Below are 19,124 nucleotides of genomic sequence, written 5' to 3'. Positions count from 1 at the left end.
GAGTAGTCCCTATACACATAGCCATGGCCACGTGGTCACATGACCAGCTAGCCATGCCCACCCAGTCACATGACCTCCAAGCCATGCCCACAAAATAAGCCACACCCACAGAACCAGTAGTAAAAAAATTTAGAACCCACCCCTGGTTGGGGGTCACCACAACATGAGGAACTGTATTAAAGGGTCGCGGCATTAGGAAGGTTGAGAACCACTGCTCTAGGTCAAATTCCATTGTTATATCTAACCTAAGAATTCTTATACTTTTTCAGTAGTTTTGATTGTAATATCTTCTTTCTTTCATATGTGCTAACTTGCTTGCATCTGATCTTAGCATGCTGATCTTATTTTCCAACCTGATCTTCCATTTTGATAGTGCACTATTTGGGTTTTTTCTTGTTCGTTGATTTTGCTTTCAAGATGTTCAGTTATAGCTAAAGCTGTGCTGTATATTAGTCTGTTCATTCCTTGCAGTAAAGTGCTGCTTATATTTGATATTACAATATCATCTTTTAACATATGTGCTGGCTGTTTCCTTGGAACAAGTTTCAACTCAAACAATCTTATTCTGTTGTTTTTGTGATGTTCTAGATCATGGGTCCTCAAACTATGGCCTGGGGGCTGTATGTGGGCCGCTGAAGCAATTAATCCAACCCATGGAGCACCACAAGGTTGCCCCGTCCACATCGGCACACCCACCCTTCGGCAGAGCGCAGGACTTGACTTCCAGAGCCCTGCGGGCTGGAACCTGTTAGAATCTCCGCAGAGGTTTCCCCGAAAGGTTGAATTTCCCGGGTGAGAAATCGTCCCAGGCACGATGAATCAATTGATGAGAGAAGCGAGCTGCGTGAAAACAGGATTCTTTTTATTATGTTTCAGGAAGACGGATCCGGCAAGCGCACGAACCAGCGTTCCTGGGTGAGCTGACATCGTTACAAGGTAAGCATGCATTCTTATACTTTTTGATACAAAGGAAGTTCTTTGTTTCTTTTGTTACTTTTGTGGGTCTTCCCTTTGTGTGTGTGTTCTTGGATTGCCCTGTTTTCTTATTCTAGTTTTTCCCTACTTGAAACTGGGTGGTGTCTGGGCTACCTGGTCTCATGTTCTTTTGTTTCTTTCTGTTCTTATTATTTGCTCCTTGCCTTAAGCTGATCACGTTGTTATCAAGTAAGCCCTTACCCCCGGCTTGACTCTTATCAGATTGCTTGGGCTATTGATTAAATCTTTTCCTTTTGCTAATCCTCTGCCATTCCTTTTGTTTTGCTCTCCTAGTTTCTGCTGTCTTGATAGTTCCTTTTCTGGCATGTCCTGAGTCTTTTGTGTGTGTCATTTCCCTATGTCCTCTTTTGTTCCTAAATGGCCCTGATGTTCATGTGTTCTATTTTGGGAAGGTCATTTCCCTATGCCTGTGGCCTTTTGCCTTTCTAAGTTTGTTTGTACCTTACTGATCCTGGCACTGTCTTGGTGGTGTTCCCTTCCTACAATCCCCCATTTTTTGTTGTTGTTGTTGTGTGTGTGTGTGTGTGTGTGTGTGCATGCCAGTGTTAAATAGATGTTTCTTCATCCTCCTTTTCTTTGGCAGGATCTAGGTCTGAATAAATTTGATACTCGTGGTCAATTTGGACCATCATGAGGGCTGTTTGATTATGTCCTGCCTTTCTCTGGGGGAGATCTGGCTTACATGCCCTTATGCAGCTAAGGCAGGGAGGGATGCAATGACAGAGACAACACAAAAGGCCTCCCAGTACACAGATAGTGACCGCACCTGTTAGGGCGATTTTGAGCCAAGAGAAGTCTGGTAACCAAGAAAAAAGCCAAGAAAGATCTATGGATGGCTGGCTATGGCCAATGTTTTGTGCCAGTTCCTCTAGGTGGTTGACTTCTGTGTCTACAATTTTTGAGTTTTGTTCCAAGTCAAAACAGCACAACCCTTTAAATTCTTCGCAGCCATGATGGTGTTTTAGTAATAAATAATCAATCGCTGCGCGATTCTCAAGGGTGGCCTCCCTGACTTGTCTCAATTCTCTGTTTAGGGCATCCAATGCGTGGGAAGTCGAATTTAAACTTTTTGCTAGGGTACATGCCAAGCTATTTAGGTTTCTGGAATTTCGGACTGCTAGTCCTGGCACTCCCATTAGCGAAACAGCCAATGAAACATATTCTGCTTTAGTGAGTAAACTTACTTGAGAGTCACAGTCTGCCTCTAGGGAGTAAAAAGCTCTCCTGTGTCGTCTCTGTAGGGATGGCATTAGCATGGTCAGTTTCCCTAAGGTGCATGGCCCTCCTGTTGAGTTGGCTGGCAGATATGAATAGGCTTGAAGTCCACATAATATGAACCAGCCATGAGGCAGCCTTAGATAACTGTAAGAAAAGGGAATCTGCTCTGTCTTATTGCATGTCAATTCTGTATTATTTAAATTGAGGCAGTTCCCTTTTGTTGATTCGTGGCACCCATAGACTTCAAAGCACCAAGGTGAAGCCGAGACAGCAGTTATGTGGAGAGTGTACATGTCTAGGTTTTTCGACGTGGAGATGTTTCCCCACTCGTAAATGGTTGAATATGGGTGTGTGATGGGAAAGTGTTTAAGCCATGTGTGGTTAATTAAGGCCTGCGGTCCCATTGCTACCCCCATTAAGCATGTTTTTAGAATATCTTTCACTGAGTTTCCTCCTGTTAGGCAGAATTCTGTAGTGTTCAATATTTCCCTCGCTAGATACTCCCATATGTTGCCTTTGTCTGGGATGAGGTTTGGTTCTAAGAATGTAGTTACCTGGTTTACAATCAATAATATACAATAGAGATTACATATGATGCTTACAATCAGTTTCCGTTTCCCCATTGTACAGTTTGATTCCCCCCCCTTTTTTTTTTGAAACAATTATAAAAAGAAAAAACAAAAGAAGAAAAGAAAAAAAAAAGGTTAGTAGATATATCCCGGTGGTCCGGAAAAAGTGTCAATAAATGGTGTTAGTGGTCGGGTTCGTTGTTTTCAAAAAATGCTTGCAAGGTCCATTCGTCTGTGTCCGGATTTTTCGTCAGTTTTATTGGAGGGATTGCTGGGCTATGGTCCACCACTGCAGGCTTGGCGTGTGTCCAGTGTAGCCAACAGTCTTTTTCCGCGATCCGGATGGCCGTCTGGGTAGTCAGTAGAACTTGGTACGGTCCTGTCCACCTGGGTTGTAATGGTGAAGTTCTCGTGAAGGACTTTATCCACACCCAATCACCTGGCTCGAACGGATGTAAGTTCTCCTCCAGGGGCAGCGTTTGCGTCAAGGCACTCTGTGTCCACAGCTCCTGTAATCTTTTGTGCAAAGCTGAAAGGTAGGAAGAAAGGACCATATCCCCCCTGTCTAGGCTGAGGGATTCTGGGTCGAGACCGTGTAGTGTGTCGGGTGGGCGGCCAAACAAAATTTCAAAAGGAGAGATTCCCATATCCCGTCTAGGTCGTGTTCTTATATAAAATAGGGCGATGGGCAGGACTTGGGGCCAAGAAAGGTGTGTTTCCTGGCAAAGTTTAGCTAGCAATGTTTTTATCTCGCGATTCGCACGTTCTGTCCCGGAACACGAACGTGGAGAATAAGGACAATGGAGGTTCTGGGTTATGCCCAGAGCTTGGTAAACATTTTCAAGGACCTGCGCAATAAAGTGTTTTCCCCTATCTGTGTCTAGTATTTGTGGTACTCCAAATCTGGGTACAATGTCTTTAATGAGATGTCTAGCTGTCTCCAAGGCTGTAGCATGGCGACAGGGAAAAGCCTCAATCCAGTGTGTCAGCTGATCCCTACAGACGAGAGCATATTGATATCCATTAGCCTTGGGCAGTTGGATATAATCCAATTGTATAGCTTCAAATGGTCGCTGCGCCCATGGTCTGCCTCCCTCATAGATTGCCTTTCTAGATGTGCTGTTGTTGGCTTGGCATGTCTGGCAACTGCTCTGGTTGCCTCTGTGTATATACCTGGTGCATGCCATACTCTCCTAGCAGCATCCACTATAGCCTGGGTCCCACAGTGACCTTTTGCATGTAGCCTCTGACAGATTAATCGTATAAGGCGTCGCGGGGCAATGGGTCTGCCGTCCGGGACTCTCCAAAACCCGTCTGAAAACGTTGCCCCTAATTTATCCTCCCACATCTGTGTTTCCCCCTGTTCCAAGAAGTCCCTATACTGAATCTCAGGATCAACTCTCATAGCTGGGACAGTGATGTTGCGAGGAAAAGGTTCTGTAGCTACCCATTTGGCAGTTGCATCAGCATAATGGTTTCCTTTTGTGACCGCGGAGTCATCCGTTTGGTGGGCCTTACAATGGATGACTGCGATGGCTCTTGGTAACTGGATGGCTAGTAATAATTGGGATACTTGGGTGGCATTCGCGATTCGTTTCCCTGCTGATGTAAGGAATCCCCTCTGTTTCCATAAGGCTCCGGTAGCGTGGCAGACTCCAAATGCGTATTTGGAGTCTGTATATATGTTAACAGATAGGCCCCTAGCTGCTTCACAAGCTTTTGTTAGAGCTATGAGTTCAGCAGCCTGGGCGCTAAGGGAAGGGGAGAGTGGTTCTGCCCAAATGATCTCATAGAGGGATACTACTGCAGCCCCAGCGGCTCTGTTCCCTTCATGGATAAAAGAGGAGCCATCAGTAAAAACTTCCAAATCCGGGTTTTGCAAAGGGGTGTCTGTTAGGTCCGGGCGGGGTAGTTCTGCGTCTTGTATTAAGTGGAGGCAGTCATGCAATGGATCATCTGTTTGATCCGTGGGTAGCAAGGTAGCGGGATTTAAGGTGCTACATCTCTCAAATGTTATGTGGTCGGAAGTAAACAATTCAGCCTCGTATTGCGCTAAGCGTTGTTGCGTGAAGGCTTGGGTCTGGGATTTGAGGAGAATGGCGAAAACCTCATGAGGTACCTTTAACGTTAGAGGTCGCCCCAGAACTAGGCCCCTAGTTCTCTTTACTATTTCAACAGTTGCTGCTACTGCTCGTAAGCATGGCAGTGTCCCTTGGGCCACTGGATCTAGTTTAACAGAATAATATGCTATTGGTCTATGTCCTGGACCGAAACGCTGGGTCAGGACCCCAGACGCGATGCCTAATTTTTCGTGGATGAATAAGGTGAAAGGCTTATTGTAATCAGGAAGACCTAGCGTGGGAGCTGAAGCCAGTGTCTTTTTAATTGTTAAGAAGTTCTGTTCTAGGGATTTTGTCCATGTTACGGGGTCTGGCATGTCCTGTCTTGTTAGTTGTATTAAGGGGTTCGCCAGTTCCCCAAAAGATGGGATCCAGGGGCGGCAGAATCCCAGGACTCCCAAAAGCGCCCTGACCTGCCTTTTAGTTCGAGGGCTCTTCATTGACAGGATGGTTTCTACCCGGCTTGGAGCCAATTTCCTTACTCCGGGACCAATAATGTATCCTAAGTATGTTACCTCCTGTTTCAGATATTGTAGTTTTGAGGGGGAGGCTTTGTGTCCCTTCTCTGCTAGTGATTTTAAGAGATGAAAAGTGTCAGTCCTGCATGACTGTTCGCTCTTTGAGGCCAGTAAGAGATCGTCCACGTATTGGATTAAGGTGGATCCTTCTGGCAGAGTGACGGAGGATAAGTCTCCCTTTAGGATCTGGGAAAATAGAGTGGGAGATTCTGTGTAGCCCTGAGGCAGGTGGGTCCAGGTATACTGCTGGTCTTCCCAAGTGAAGGCAAAAAGGTATTGGGAAGCGTGATCCACGGGAATACTAAAAAAAGCGGAACACAAGTCTATGACAGTAAAATGTGTAGCCGAAGCCGGCACTTCCGTAATTATTGTGGCGGGATTCGGTACGATTGGCGCTCGGGGTATCACGTGATTGTTAATGAGGCGAAGATCGTGAACAAAACGGTAAACTGGGTTGCCGTCCTTGTCTACCTTGGGTTTCTTTACCGGGAATATCGGGGTATTACACGGAGAAGTGCACTTGCGCAGAACTCCTTGTTCCAAGTAGGCTTTTATTAATTTGCGTATGGGTTCAATGGCTTCAGTGGGGATTTTATACTGTGGCATACAGGGGGGTGGTCCCGGCTTCACTCGAATCGTGACTGGTGTGGCTCCTTTAAGGAGTCCTACTTCCGTAGCATCCCATCCCCATAAAGAGGATGGTAGGGTGGCCAAATCCGTGTGTAATGTTGTGTACTGGGTGGCTAGTAGGAAAGTTTTTAGCCCTTTAGGAATATCTAGGGCTAGTCCCTCTTTTCCACACCTGATGGTTGCTCCTAGTTTACATAGGAGGTCTCTTCCGAGGAGAGAGACTGGAGATTGAGGACATATGGTGAATGAGTGTTTCAATGAGAAAGGACCTATTTCTACGGTTACATCGTTTGTAAATTGTACCGGAATCACTTTTCCTCCTACTCCCATTATGTTATCCTGAGCTCCAGGTTTTATTGAGTCCCTGTGTGGTGGTTTTACAATCAAAGAAGCGGTAGCTCCGGTATCCACCAGGCAGTCATATTCTCTCCCCCCTATGAGGAGGGAAATCATGGGTTCTCCTTCCGGACCGTTCCTTAAGGGAATGGCTAGTCCTTGGAAGGTGGCGGCGAACTCTCCCTCATTTGTCCCTAGTCACAAAAGCCTTGAGTCTCTGTTCTCTTCCCTTTCCCAGCGAGTGTTGTTTGGATTGGGTTGTTCATTGCGATAGAATGGATTGTTTCGCGGCATGGGTGCGGTTGGTGTTTCCCTGTAGCAGTTGTTTCCTTGCACATTTTGATTAAAAGCACCATCTCTTTGTCTAAAATCCCTGGGTGGTCCTGGGTTTCGGTAGCGGGCAGAGGGTTGGGTACAGTTCCGGATTGAATGTCCTAATTCCCCACATCTAAAACAGTGGTGGCATCTATATGGTGGGCTCCCTTCCCTTTCACACCTCGTGCATCGCGGTCCATTATCGGAAAACCGTTTCTGGTTTGCCCGTAGTTATTGTGTATGGCCGCGAATATTTGCAGTTCCTCTGCCCTTTCCGTTTTCCTCCTTCTCTCTTTCTCTATTTCCTTAAGTTTGTCTCTTTGGTCATAAACGAAATTCGCAATCCTGCGCAATTCTGAGATGTCTAATGTGGACCAGTTAGAAACTATTTTGTGGAAATGTTCTTTAATATCTCGGGCGGATTGGTCAACAAAGGCCGAGGCTAAAATCCTCTGGTCCTTCTGGCAGTTCACATCCAGGTGGGCATAAGTTGTGGCTGCCTCTATAAGCCTGACCCAGAAGGCGTCGGGATTCTCTTGGTCCCTCTGGGTAACTCGCTGGAATTCTGACCAATTTAAGGGCTTTTTCCCGATTTCTTCCAAGGCTTCCATTAAGTTTTGCTTTGCCCTGGTGTAGGTGTCCCAATGATTAGTATCGTTATAGTCCCAGTCTGGGCGTTCAATGGGCCAGGCGACCTTGGGCCGGGCAGCCTGGCCTGGGACCCTTATGATTGGTCTTTTATCAATCTGGTCCGTTTTCTCAAAAAGGCTTAGTAATTCATCTTTGGTCAGAAAAACTTGCAGTAGTTGATTCATGTCCCCCCATGACGGATTGTGACTATCTATGATTGCTTTAAGGGTCCTGATTACAGTTTGGGGGTCTGCCCTGAAGGTTGGGGCTTCTTTCTTCCAAATTACTAAGTCTGAGGCTGAGAAGGGTGTGTGTGTTAAAATGTATTCAGGTTGGCCCCTCTGTCTCCCTGCTATGGGTCTACTCATTAAGGGGGCCATTATTTTCACCTCTCTCTCGTTCTCTATCTTAGGTGGGTTGTCTTCTGTCAAGGGTTCCTTACTTTTAGCTACTTCAGCCCAGCAATACCAGTAGGGTATATGGCTGGGCTTTATTCTTGGTCTAAGTGCTCTCAGGGTTTTTACATCGAAAGTACCGCTATGGGGCCAAATTTGTTTCCCGGTCTCGTCTCTAAGCAAAGCCCATTTCTGACACAATTTTCCTAACTTCTTTCTATCCATGCCCCTCAATACGGGCACCCGCCTGGCGTCCCAGGCCGCGAGCACTTCTTCCACAGGGGTCCCCGCCACCCGCGAACTATCGCTACCCATGACCCTTTCCTTTTCTCCGGAAGGATCACTTCGACTTAGCCGGGTGGCACGCCGTCAGTTTTCAGAGAAAAAGCTCTGGGAAGGACTTCGATTCCCTTACGAAGTATGGGCCCCTTCCTCTTAGGGAATCGCCGTAGTTTTTCGGATCCAAAAAGGGGATCCGGGAGGACCTGCTGACCCCAGCAGGTGGTACTGGCACCTCCTCTCACACACACACGCTCGCCACGTGTCTGGGCTGGACAAAACCGGGTTTCCCTTTCACAGTTTATTAAACCCCCCCCCTCTTTCACACACTTAACTTTCGCTCGGCTTTTCTTTCCCTTAGGCAGAAAGTCCTACGTTCGGCTTTCCCCCCTTGCTTTCTCTATTCTACCGGTCACGGCTCGGTGGAGCTAGCAGTAGGTAGAGGTGCGGCTAGAGATTGCTCGAAGAGGTAGGATCAGGCTGCCGTTCAGGTGAAATCCCACATACACACACTCACTCACGCACTCCCACACTCCCCCTTATTTCAGGGATTTTTATTATAATTTAGAGCGGTACTCACCTGTTTTCCAGCAGCTCGTTGAGGCTAAGCTCAAAAATCTCCCTTTACTACCTTCTTCCTCCCAGGCAGGGTCCGTAGATTTTCCCTGGACAAAAGTGGTCCGTGCCGGCTGGGTTCAATCTCCAGGCCCCGTCCGGTCGGCTGGGTTCATTGGGAGTCCCTTCGTGGTCGCCAATTGTTAGAATCTCCGCAGAGGTTTCCCCGAAAGGTTGAATTTCCCGGGTGAGAAATCGTCCCAGGCACGATGAATCAATTGATGAGAGAAGCGAGCTGTGTGAAAACAGGATTCTTTTTATTATGTTTCAGGAAGACGGATCCGGCAAGCGCACGAACCAGCGTTCCTGGGTGAGCTGACATCGTTGCAAGGTAAGCATGCATTCTTATACTTTTTGATACAAAGGAAGTTCTTTGTTTCTTTTGTTACTTTTGTGGGTCTTCCCTTTGTGTGTGTGTTCTTGGATTGCCCTGTTTTCTTATTCTAGTTTTTCCCTACTTGAAACTGGGTGGTGTCTGGGCTATCTGGTCTCATGTTCTTTTGTTTCTTTCTGTTCTTATTATTTGCTCCTTGCCTTAAACTGATCACGTTGTTATCAAGTAAGCCCTTACCCCCGGCTTGACTCTTATCAGATTGCTTGGGCTATTGATTAAATCTTTTCCTTTTGCTAATCCTCTGCCATTCCTTTTGTTTTGCTCTCCTGGTTTCTGCTGTCTTGATAGTTCCTTTTCTGGCATGTCCTGAGTCTTTTGTGTGTGTCATTTCCCTATGTCCTCTTTTGTTCCTAAATGGCCCTGATGTTCATGTGTTCTATTTTGGGAAGGTCATTTCCCTATGCCTGTGGCCTTTTGCCTTTCTAAGTTTGTTTGTACCTTACTGATCCTGGCACTGTCTTGGTGGTGTTCCCTTCCTACAAACCAAAAGGTAAGCTCAACAATTTTAGCCTCAGAATGCTTTTGGAAGTGGGGTGGTGGTGAAAGGAGGCCAAAAAACAGGCAAAAATGGCCTGTTTCTGGCCAAAAAACAAAACAAACTGTTTTTGCCTGGTTTTAGCCTGCAGAATGCTTCTGGAGGTGGAGGGGGGGGTTTAAAGGAGGCCAAAAACCAGGCATAAATGGCCCGTTTTGGGCCAAAAAATTAGCCGTTTTTTGGTCTCCTTTCACCCCCCCCCCACCTCCAGAAGCATTCTGCAGGCCAAAAAACCAGGCAAAAACAGCTTGTTTTTGGGTCAAAAAGGGCTGTTTTTGCCTGGTTTTTTTTGGCCTCCTTTCACTCCCCCACCTCCAGAAGCATTCTGCAGGCCAAAACCAGGCAAAAATGGCTCATTTTTTCGCCAAAACGGACTGTTTTTGCCTGTTTTTTGGCCTCCTTTCACCACCACCCCACCTCCAGAAGCATTCTGCAGGCCAAAACCAGGCAAAAGGGCTCATTTTTGGGGGGGGTGAAAGGAGGCCAAAATACATTCTATTACATTATCCTCTCTCTCTGTATGTGTGTGTGTGTGTGTGTGTGTGTGTGTGTCTGTCTGTCTGTCTGTCTATCTGTCTATCTGTCTATCTGTCTATCTATCTATCTATCTATCTATCTATCTATCTATCTATCTATCTATCTGACATATTAATTTTAATTTATGCTCCCCTCTCATGACTACACCTACATTATTTTAGATTAACAAACTAGAATACATAATTATTTACAAATATATTAAACAGTTACAGAATAATTGGATAAAATATATTTCAAGTTAGCTGTTAAAGAAGTTTTGGGTGTTGTGTAAAGTTACTTTGAAAAGGTAGCTATTTAAAATTACTTCATAACTCTCAACTTTCTAGCTTTTGGAATAGCCTTCCTTCTTCCCCCCCTTGCTTCTTTCTTCCTTCAATTTATAATATACAGTTAGATGAATGGTAATGAATGCATTTTTAGAAGACCTGGAGAGATAAATTGGGGGTAGATCATCAGAGAAGCAGGGGTGAAATCTAAAATTTTTTGCTACGGGTTCTGGGGGTGTGGCTTAATTAGTGGGCGGGGCTTGGTGGTAAGGTGACTGGAAGGGCATGGCTTGTTGGTCAGGTGGGCGTGGCCAAGTCAATGTCACTTCTTTGCCCTTTTTTAACCTACAAAACACAATACAACACAACTGGCTCACCCACAATATAAAAGCAGCTGTGCTAGACCCAAAATGGTCCCTGCAACAAGCAGGAACCTCACACAGCCACAAAAAGCCCAAAAAACCAACTTTCACACTTCACACACACAAAATTCCACATACAGCTTTGTGAGATTTTGTGTGATTGTGTAGTTAGAGTGAAACACTACAGAAACACACTAAATCTCAGAAAGCTGCACAAATATTATTTTATTTTATCTTTATATAAAAGCAGCTAAATTTAAAACTTCCTAAACTTTAAATTGCTAGGTCTAAAAAAAGAACAACTAAAAAAAACCCCAATTAACTTTTTTTTTTATTAAAAAGTTTTACAGAAGGTTTACATATTCTCCCCTTCCCTACCACCCCCACCCTCTCCCCTCCCTTACCCCCACCACCCCTCCCCCCATCCCTTCCTCTTCCCATCCGCCCACCTCCCCCCCTCTTCCCAGAACAAATTACAGGGTATAACATTCAACAAACATAATCCATCCTAATCTAAGTAATTATAACATTCAGCATCTCTTATTCCTTCAATTCCCTAATTACCCTGCTAACTTAATTACCTAAAAACACACCAAATATCTACTTCTTTATTCATAACCTATCTGCAACTTCTTATTCCAGTGTTTGCTTTGGATATAATCTATCCATCTTCTCCAATCCCTTAAGTATCTTTCATTTGAATGTTCCTTCAAGTACGCCGTGATTTTTGCCATCTCTGCTAGGTTTGTTACTTTCATTGTCCATTCTTGGATTGTGGGTAGATCTTGCTTCTTCCAATATTGTGCCACCAACAATCTTGCTGCAGTTATTAAATTCAAAATAAAATTAGTCTCTATAACCATACAATCCGTAACTATACCCAGCAGAAACAACTGTGGTGGAAATTTTAACCTCTTTTTAAGAATGTTTTGTAAAATCCACCAAATTTTTATCCAGAACGCTTTAATCTTTTTACATGTCCACCAAATATGGAAGTATGTAGCATCCTCACATTCACATCTCCAACATTTTGATTGTACATTCGGGTACATACAAGATAGTATTTTTGGATCTAGATGCCACCTATAAAACATTTTATAAAAGTTCTCCCTTAAGTTTTGCACTTGTGTAAATTTCACATTTCTTACCCATATTTTTTCCCATGTTTCCATCATTATTGGTTGTTCAAAATTCTGCGCCCATTTTATCATACAATCTTTAACTAGCTCTGTTTCCGATAGAGATAGACATCTCTATCAATATATTATACAATCTTTTTATATGCATTGAACTTTGGTCTCTAGTTTGTTTTATTAAATTTTCATCGCTTTGTATAATACCAATTTTCTGATCTTTTCTCCATCTGGCTTTAAGTTGTACATACTGAAACCAAGTTTGAATTATTTTCTCCTCTTTCAACACATTCAAAGGTTTTAATTTTAATATACCTCCCTCCATATTAAGAATATCTGTATATGTAATTACATCTTGTCTGCTTTCTATACTCGTGTTCTCTATTGCGTGCCTGGGTACTGTCCATATAGGTATCTTTTCATTTAATTTATGTTGATATTTCTTCCAGACACGCAGTAAAGCATTACTCAATATATGACTCTTAAATGCTCTATCCACCTTTTTATCATACACTAAGTAAGCATGCCAACCGTAAACCAAATCATGCCCTTCAATGTTCAGAATCCTTCCATTTGTTAAATTAATCCAATCACTAATTGCTGATAAGACAGATGCTTCATAATATAATTTTAAATTGGGCATTTTCAGCCCCCCTCTTTCTCGTATATCCTGCATTATTTTCAATTTTATCCTTGGTTTCTTACCTTGCCATACAAACTTATTAATATCTTTCTGCCATTCTTCCAGGTTGGCATTCTTTTTTAGTATTGGTATCATTTGAAAGAGGAATAAAAACTTAGGTAAAACATTCATTTTTATAACTGCTATTCTACCTAACAAGGACAATTGTAATTTTTTCCATTTATCCATTTCAATTTGTATTTTATGCCATAACAACTCATAATTATATTTATACAATTTCCCATTAGAAGGTGCAATATGAACACCTAGGTATTTAACTTTTTTAACTATTTCACATCCCATTACCCTTTATAGCTCCTCTTTTTGATTTATTGTCATGTTTTTAACTATCATCTTTGTTTTTCCAACATTTATTTTAAACCCAGACACTTGACCATACTGTTTAATTACATCCATCAGAACCTATGCTGATTCCACTGGTTGAGTTAAGGTCACAACCAAATCGTCTGCAAATGCCCGTACCTTATATTCATAATCTCTAACTTTAATTCCCTCTATCTCATCTATATTACGTATTCTATTCAACAACAGTTCTAAAGTTAATATAAATAATAATGGCGATAAGGGGCATCCCTGCCTAGAACCTTTTTCAATTTTGAAAGTTTCTGTTAAACTGCCATTAACAATTATCTGAGCTGTCTGTTCTTGATATATTGCTTTTATAGATTGCATAAAGCAATTCCCAAATTGCATCCTGCGAATTACTCTCAATAAAAATTGCCAATCCAATCGATCAAAAGCTTTTTCCGCATCTAAAAATATAAGCACCGCAGGGATTTGGTTGTTCCTTTCCAAATATTTGACAATTTGCAGTAGGACTCAATTCAACCATAAAATGTAACTTTTGACACAGAGCTCAGATTTGCAAAAGAAACACATATTCATGTTCCCCATGTTCTGAAAAGCCAAAATCACATTCAATTTTCAAATGGAAGCTTTCCCTGAGGAGTTAGACCAAGCTGTATCTCAGAATTGTCAGTAGGGCTCAATTCAGCCAGAAAAGGTAACTTTTGAGACAGAGCTCAGATTTGCAGAAGAAAAACATATTCATGTTCCCCACAGTCTGAAAAGCCCAAAAACACATTCAATTTGAAAGTACGAGCTTTCCCTAAGGAATTAGACCAAAGCGTATCTCAGAATTGTCAGTAGGGCTCAATTCAGCCAGAAAAGGTAACTTTTGAGACAGAGCTCAGATTTGCAGAAGAAAAACGTATTCATGTTCCCCACAGTCTGAGGGCTCAATTCAGCCAGAAAAGGTAACTTTTGAGACAGAGCTTAGATTTGCAGAAGAAACACATATTCATGATCCCCATGGTCTGAAAAGCGCAAGAACGCATTCAATTTTCAAGTACGAGCTTTCCCTGAGGAGTTAGACCAAAGCGTATCTCAGAATTGGCAGTTGGGCTCAATTCAGCCAGAAAACGTAACTTTTGACACAGAGCTGAGATTTGCAAAAGAAACACATATTCCCTTTTCCCCACGGTCTGAAAAGCCAAAAACACATTCAATTTTCAAATGGAAGCTTTCCCTGAGGAATTAGACCAAGCTGTATGTCACAATTTGCAGTAGGACTCAATTCAGCCATAAAATGTAACTTTTGACACAGAGCTCAGATTTGCAAAAGAAACACATATTCATGTTCCCCACGGTCTGAAAACCCAAAAACACATTCAATTTTCAAATGGAAGCTTTCCCTGAGGAGTTAGACCAAAGCGTATCTCAGAATTGGCAGTTGGGCTCAATTCAACCAGAAAACGTAACTTTTGACACAGAGCTCAGATTTGCAGAAGAAACACATATTCATGATCCCCATGGTCTGAAAAACGCAAAAATGCATTCAATTTTCTTTCTTTCTTTTTTCTTTTTTTAGAAATTTTTTATTTTAAATTACTAACATTACAAACAACATATACAATATTTCACCCTGTGCTATACATAAGAAAGGAAGATTTGGTTCTTCGGATATATCCTCATGATCGCCAAAATCCACATTCTCGGGGTACAGGTACCGAAGCATCCAATTTTCCCAGCGCATAGTCCACAAATGGTTTCCAAATTTTCCAGAAAATATCTTCTTTATAGTCACCATTTCTAATTTTAATATCACATGTCATTTTATCATTTAAAGCTAATTTCCACATTTCACAATACCATTCTTCTATTCTAAAATTCACATCTAATTTCCAATATCTGGCTATTATAATTCTACCCACTATAATCATAATTCTAATCAATTCCTTCTCATATTTTGTTGGTTCTATTTCCTTAATTATCAACAGTAATATAGTTTCTGGTCTCAATATTATTGCTTTCCCCATCATTTCAAATATCATTTCCTCCAATTGTTGCCAAAACTTTTTAACTTTATCACATTTGTACCACATATGTTCATAAGTCCCTAATTCCATATCACATCTCCAACATTGTTTACTAATTTTTTTATCCATCAGTGACAATCTTAGTGGAGTCAAATACCATTTCCAAACAACCTTATAATTATGCTCTTTAATCCTTACAGATAAAGTCTTCATAATTCTACTCTTCCAATTCACGTTCCAATCTAAATCTGATATTTTAATATTAAGTTCTTTTTCCCAATTCATCTTCATCACCCTTTGTGGTTTTCCATCAAAATTTATAATCTTATATATCTTACTAACGAGTCCCTTTAGCCCAATTTCATCTTTCATAATTTGGAATACTAAATATTCAAATTCAGTTTTACTTCTACTTATCGAACAATTGTCCCTTACCTTCTTAGTCCATTTTTCTATCTGTATTTTTTCAAACCAGCTTAAACCCAATTTTTCAATGATTTCTTTTTTCCTCCTTTCATTTTCTGAAGTTTTTAACCAATCTATTATAGTTTGTATATTTTCATCTTCCATTACCCTATCACGACTTATATTAGTTTTAATCTGCCAATTTTCAATTGTCTTCCCTAAGAAAATTATATCTGGAATTAAAATTTTAACAAATTTGTTCCAAATTTTACTCAGTCCCTTTAACCAATAGCTATTAATTACACATTTTGATTTTGCTTTATCTAAAAACCATGTTGAGCCAAATCTCTTGATGTCCTTTAATTCTAAATCTCTCCAATGACTATCTTCACCTTTAAATATTTTTACCACAGTCCGAATAGCAAAAGCCCAATAATAATTGAGTAGTTTGGGGATTCCTAATCCACCTTCCTTTTGATTTTGATACCACATTTTCTTCACTAATCTAGGTCTTTTCCCACCATTACAAAATTTATCCAATTTCTTCTGATATCCTTCAATATCTTTCTCTGTCAAGTTTAACGGTAACATCTCAAATAAAAAATTAAACTTTGGCAACAACATCATCTTACACATTGCAATTCTACCAAACCAAGACAACTTTATCATTTTATATTTATCTATCTTTTTCTCAATTTCATTCATCACCACATCATAATTTAATTTTTTCATTTCTTTAACTTTGAGTGAAAGTGTTATGCCCAAATATTTCAATGTTTTTTTAATCCTTATCCCAAGTTGTTCTTGCATATTCTCCCACTCCTTACCATTATTATTCATTAATAATTCAGATTTTGACCAATTTATTTTCAAACCTGTCATTTCCTCAAATTCTTCCAAATGCTTATGTATCTTTTTCAAATCTTTCTCTATATCTTTCAAAATAATCAAAGTATCATCCGCATACAGATTTATCTTATATCCCTTATACCCTTCCAATTCTTCATCTTTTTCTATCATTTTAGTCAAAATTTCCATAACTAATAAAAATAATGTTGGAGACAGGGGACATCCTTGTCTTGTACCCGCTTCCAATCTTATCTCTTCTGTCAGCCTTCCATTCACCTTCACTCTTGCACTACTTTTTTGATACAGTTTTGAAATAACATGTATAAACTTATTACCAAAACCTAGTACCTCAACAATTGTTTTAATAGTTTCCCATTGTACAGAGTCAAAAGCTTTGAAAATATCTAATGATATTATACCTATTTTATCAGCATTATATTCAGCAACATCTATAATATTTAATACTCTTCTGACAATATCACTCATGTATCTACCCTTCACAAAACTTACTTGGTTATAACTTATATATCTATCTATAAATCTACTTAATCTATTATTTATAATGGCAGTAAATATCTTTGCATCTTGATTAATTAAAGAGATGGGCCGATAGGACTCAATCCTTTCTAAGTCTTTATCTGGTTTAGGGATTATAGATATCACCATTCTGTTCCATGACAACGGAACTTCTCCACCATGTAAAATTCCGTTAAATAGTTTTTGCAATTTTGGTATTATTATTTCCTTAAATCCTTTATAAAACTCAGCAGGTAATCCATCTTCACCTGGAGCTTTCCCTAATTTTATTTTTGGTATTACTCCATTAATCTCGTCTTGTGTTATATCTTCTTCCATTAAATCTTTATATGTTTGGTCAATTTTCACAACATGTTTTTCTAAATAGCTTCTCAGTTTTCCCCGATCAATTAATTTTTTTGAATATAAATTTTGAAAAAAGTTCCTGACCACTTCACATTTTTCTAATTTTTTATAGTGTCTTATACCCTTATTATCTATCAAGGCTCCAATTTCTCTCTTCTCTCTTTTATTTTTCGCCATCCTTGCCAATAACTTAGAGTTTTTATTGCTAAATTCAAAAAAATTCCTATTTAAATATCTCATATTCATTTTACCAATTCTATGTCTTCTTCTATCAATTTATTTTTTAGCAAATTGATGCATTCAATTTTCAAGTACGAGCTTTCCCTGAGAAGTTAGACCAAAGCCTTTCTCAGAATTGGCATTAGGGCTCAATTCAGCCAGAAAGAATAACTTTTGACACAAGGTCAGATTTGAAGAAGAAACACATATTCATGATCCCCATGGTCTGAAAAGTGCAAAAACACATTCAATTTTCAAGTACGAGCTTTCCCTGAGGAATTAGACCAAAGCATATCTCAGAATTGGCAGTTGGGCTCAATTCAGCCAGAAAACGTAACTTTTGACACAGAGCTGAGATTTGCAAAAGAAACACATATTCCCTTTTCCCCACAGTCTGAAAAGCCAAAAACACATTCAATTTTCAAATGGAAGCTTTCCCTGAGGAATTAGACCAAGCTGTATCTCACAATTTGCAGTAGGACTCAATTCAGCCATAAAATGTAACTTTTGACCCAGAGCTCAGATTTCTGAAGAAACACATATTCATGATCCCCACTGTCTGAAAAGCACAAAAACGCAATCAATTTTTAATTACGAGCTTTCCCTGAGGAGTTAGACCAAAGTGTATATCAGGATTGGCAGTAGGGCTCAATTCAGCCAGAAAATGTAACTTTTGACACAGAGCTCAGATTAGCAAAAGAAGGACATATTCATGTTCCCCACGGTCCAAAAAGCACAAAACACATTCAATTTTCAAGTACCAGCTTTCCCTGAGGAGTTAGACCAAAGAAGGACAAGAAGTAACAGGAAAGAAAGGACAGGACAAATTTTAAAAAAATGGATCGGAATTTAAAAATTATATCATTAAACATAAATGGACTTAATTCGCCAGCTAAAAGACACCAAATTTTTAGGAAAATAATTAAACAAAAAATGGATATAGTATGGCTACAAGAATCATATAAAAAAACAGTACAAAAAATATCTACAATTTATTTATTTATTTATTTATTTATTTATTTATTTATTTATTTATTTATTTATTAGATTTCTATACCGCCCTACTCCCGAAGGACTCAGGGCGGTGCACAGCCAAACAATAAAAACACATACAATACAAAATTTAAAAAATAGAATAAAATCAAATTAAATAATTTTGGCCCCGACAAATTTAAAACCCCAAACTTTTAAAACCAATTTAAAATTGAATATATAAATACTAAATGATATTTAAAATTCTAAAAATCTTTTATAAAAGAGGGGGGAAATTAGGCCAGGCCAGCCTGGTGAAATAGTAAGGTCTTTAAGGTGCGGCGGAAGGTGCGCAGATCCAGGATCCTCCATATCTCTGGGGGGAGCTCGTTCCAGATAGTAGGTGCCCCCACAGAGAAGGCTCTCCCCCTGGGGGCCGCCAGTTGGCATTGTTTGGCTGACGGCACCTGGAGGAGCCCCTCTCTATGGGAGCGTACCGGCCGGTGGGAGGCTATTGGTGGTAGTAGGCGGTCCCGCAAGTAAGCCATGGAGCGCTTTAAAGGTGGTAACCAAAACCTTGAAGCGCACCCGGAAGACCACCGGGAGCCAGTGCAGCTCGCGCAGGAGAGGTGTTACATGGAACGCCATGTCGCTCCCATTACCACCCGCGCGGCCGCACTCTGCACCAGTTGGAGCCTCCGGGTGCTCCTCAAGGGGAGCCCCATGTAGAGAGCATTGCAATAGTCCAGGCAGGACTATTTTTTACATTTTACAATGTAAAAAATTAGGGAAAATATTTGTTTCGTTAGCAGAGGAAAAAAAAGGGGGAATAGTAGTATATATTAAGGAAGAGATAGAAAGTAATTTGAAATAAAGAGACCAGATAGGAAGAATTTTGATGATTGAAGTAAAAGTTAAATATAAAAAT

The 19,124-nt window shown here is 40.8% G+C and overlaps 1 long non-coding RNA gene across 3 annotated transcripts in view; it reads left to right on the top strand.

The window, feature by feature from the left end:
- Window positions 1-587: 587 nt before the first annotated feature.
- The window catches only part of LOC132712467 (uncharacterized), a 36,366-nt gene continuing 17,829 nt past the window's right edge, over window positions 588-19,124 (top strand). Inside the window, exons 1-3 of one of the 3 annotated variants that reach the window (XR_015728242.1) lie at window positions 588-792; window positions 877-936; window positions 8,893-9,310. This is a non-coding gene — a long non-coding RNA (uncharacterized LOC132712467). Of the gene's footprint in view, window positions 937-8,892; window positions 9,311-19,124 lie in introns of those variants that run through there. The other 2 variants (XR_015728243.1, XR_015728241.1) reach the window with 2 other exon arrangements.

This window comes from Pantherophis guttatus, chromosome 5 (genome assembly GCF_059756535.1).
Source record: "Pantherophis guttatus breed Tessera chromosome 5, ASM5975653v1, whole genome shotgun sequence".
Classification (NCBI taxonomy): domain Eukaryota; kingdom Metazoa; phylum Chordata; class Lepidosauria; order Squamata; family Colubridae; genus Pantherophis; species Pantherophis guttatus.
This window is presented reverse-complemented; position numbering and strand designations above follow the sequence as displayed.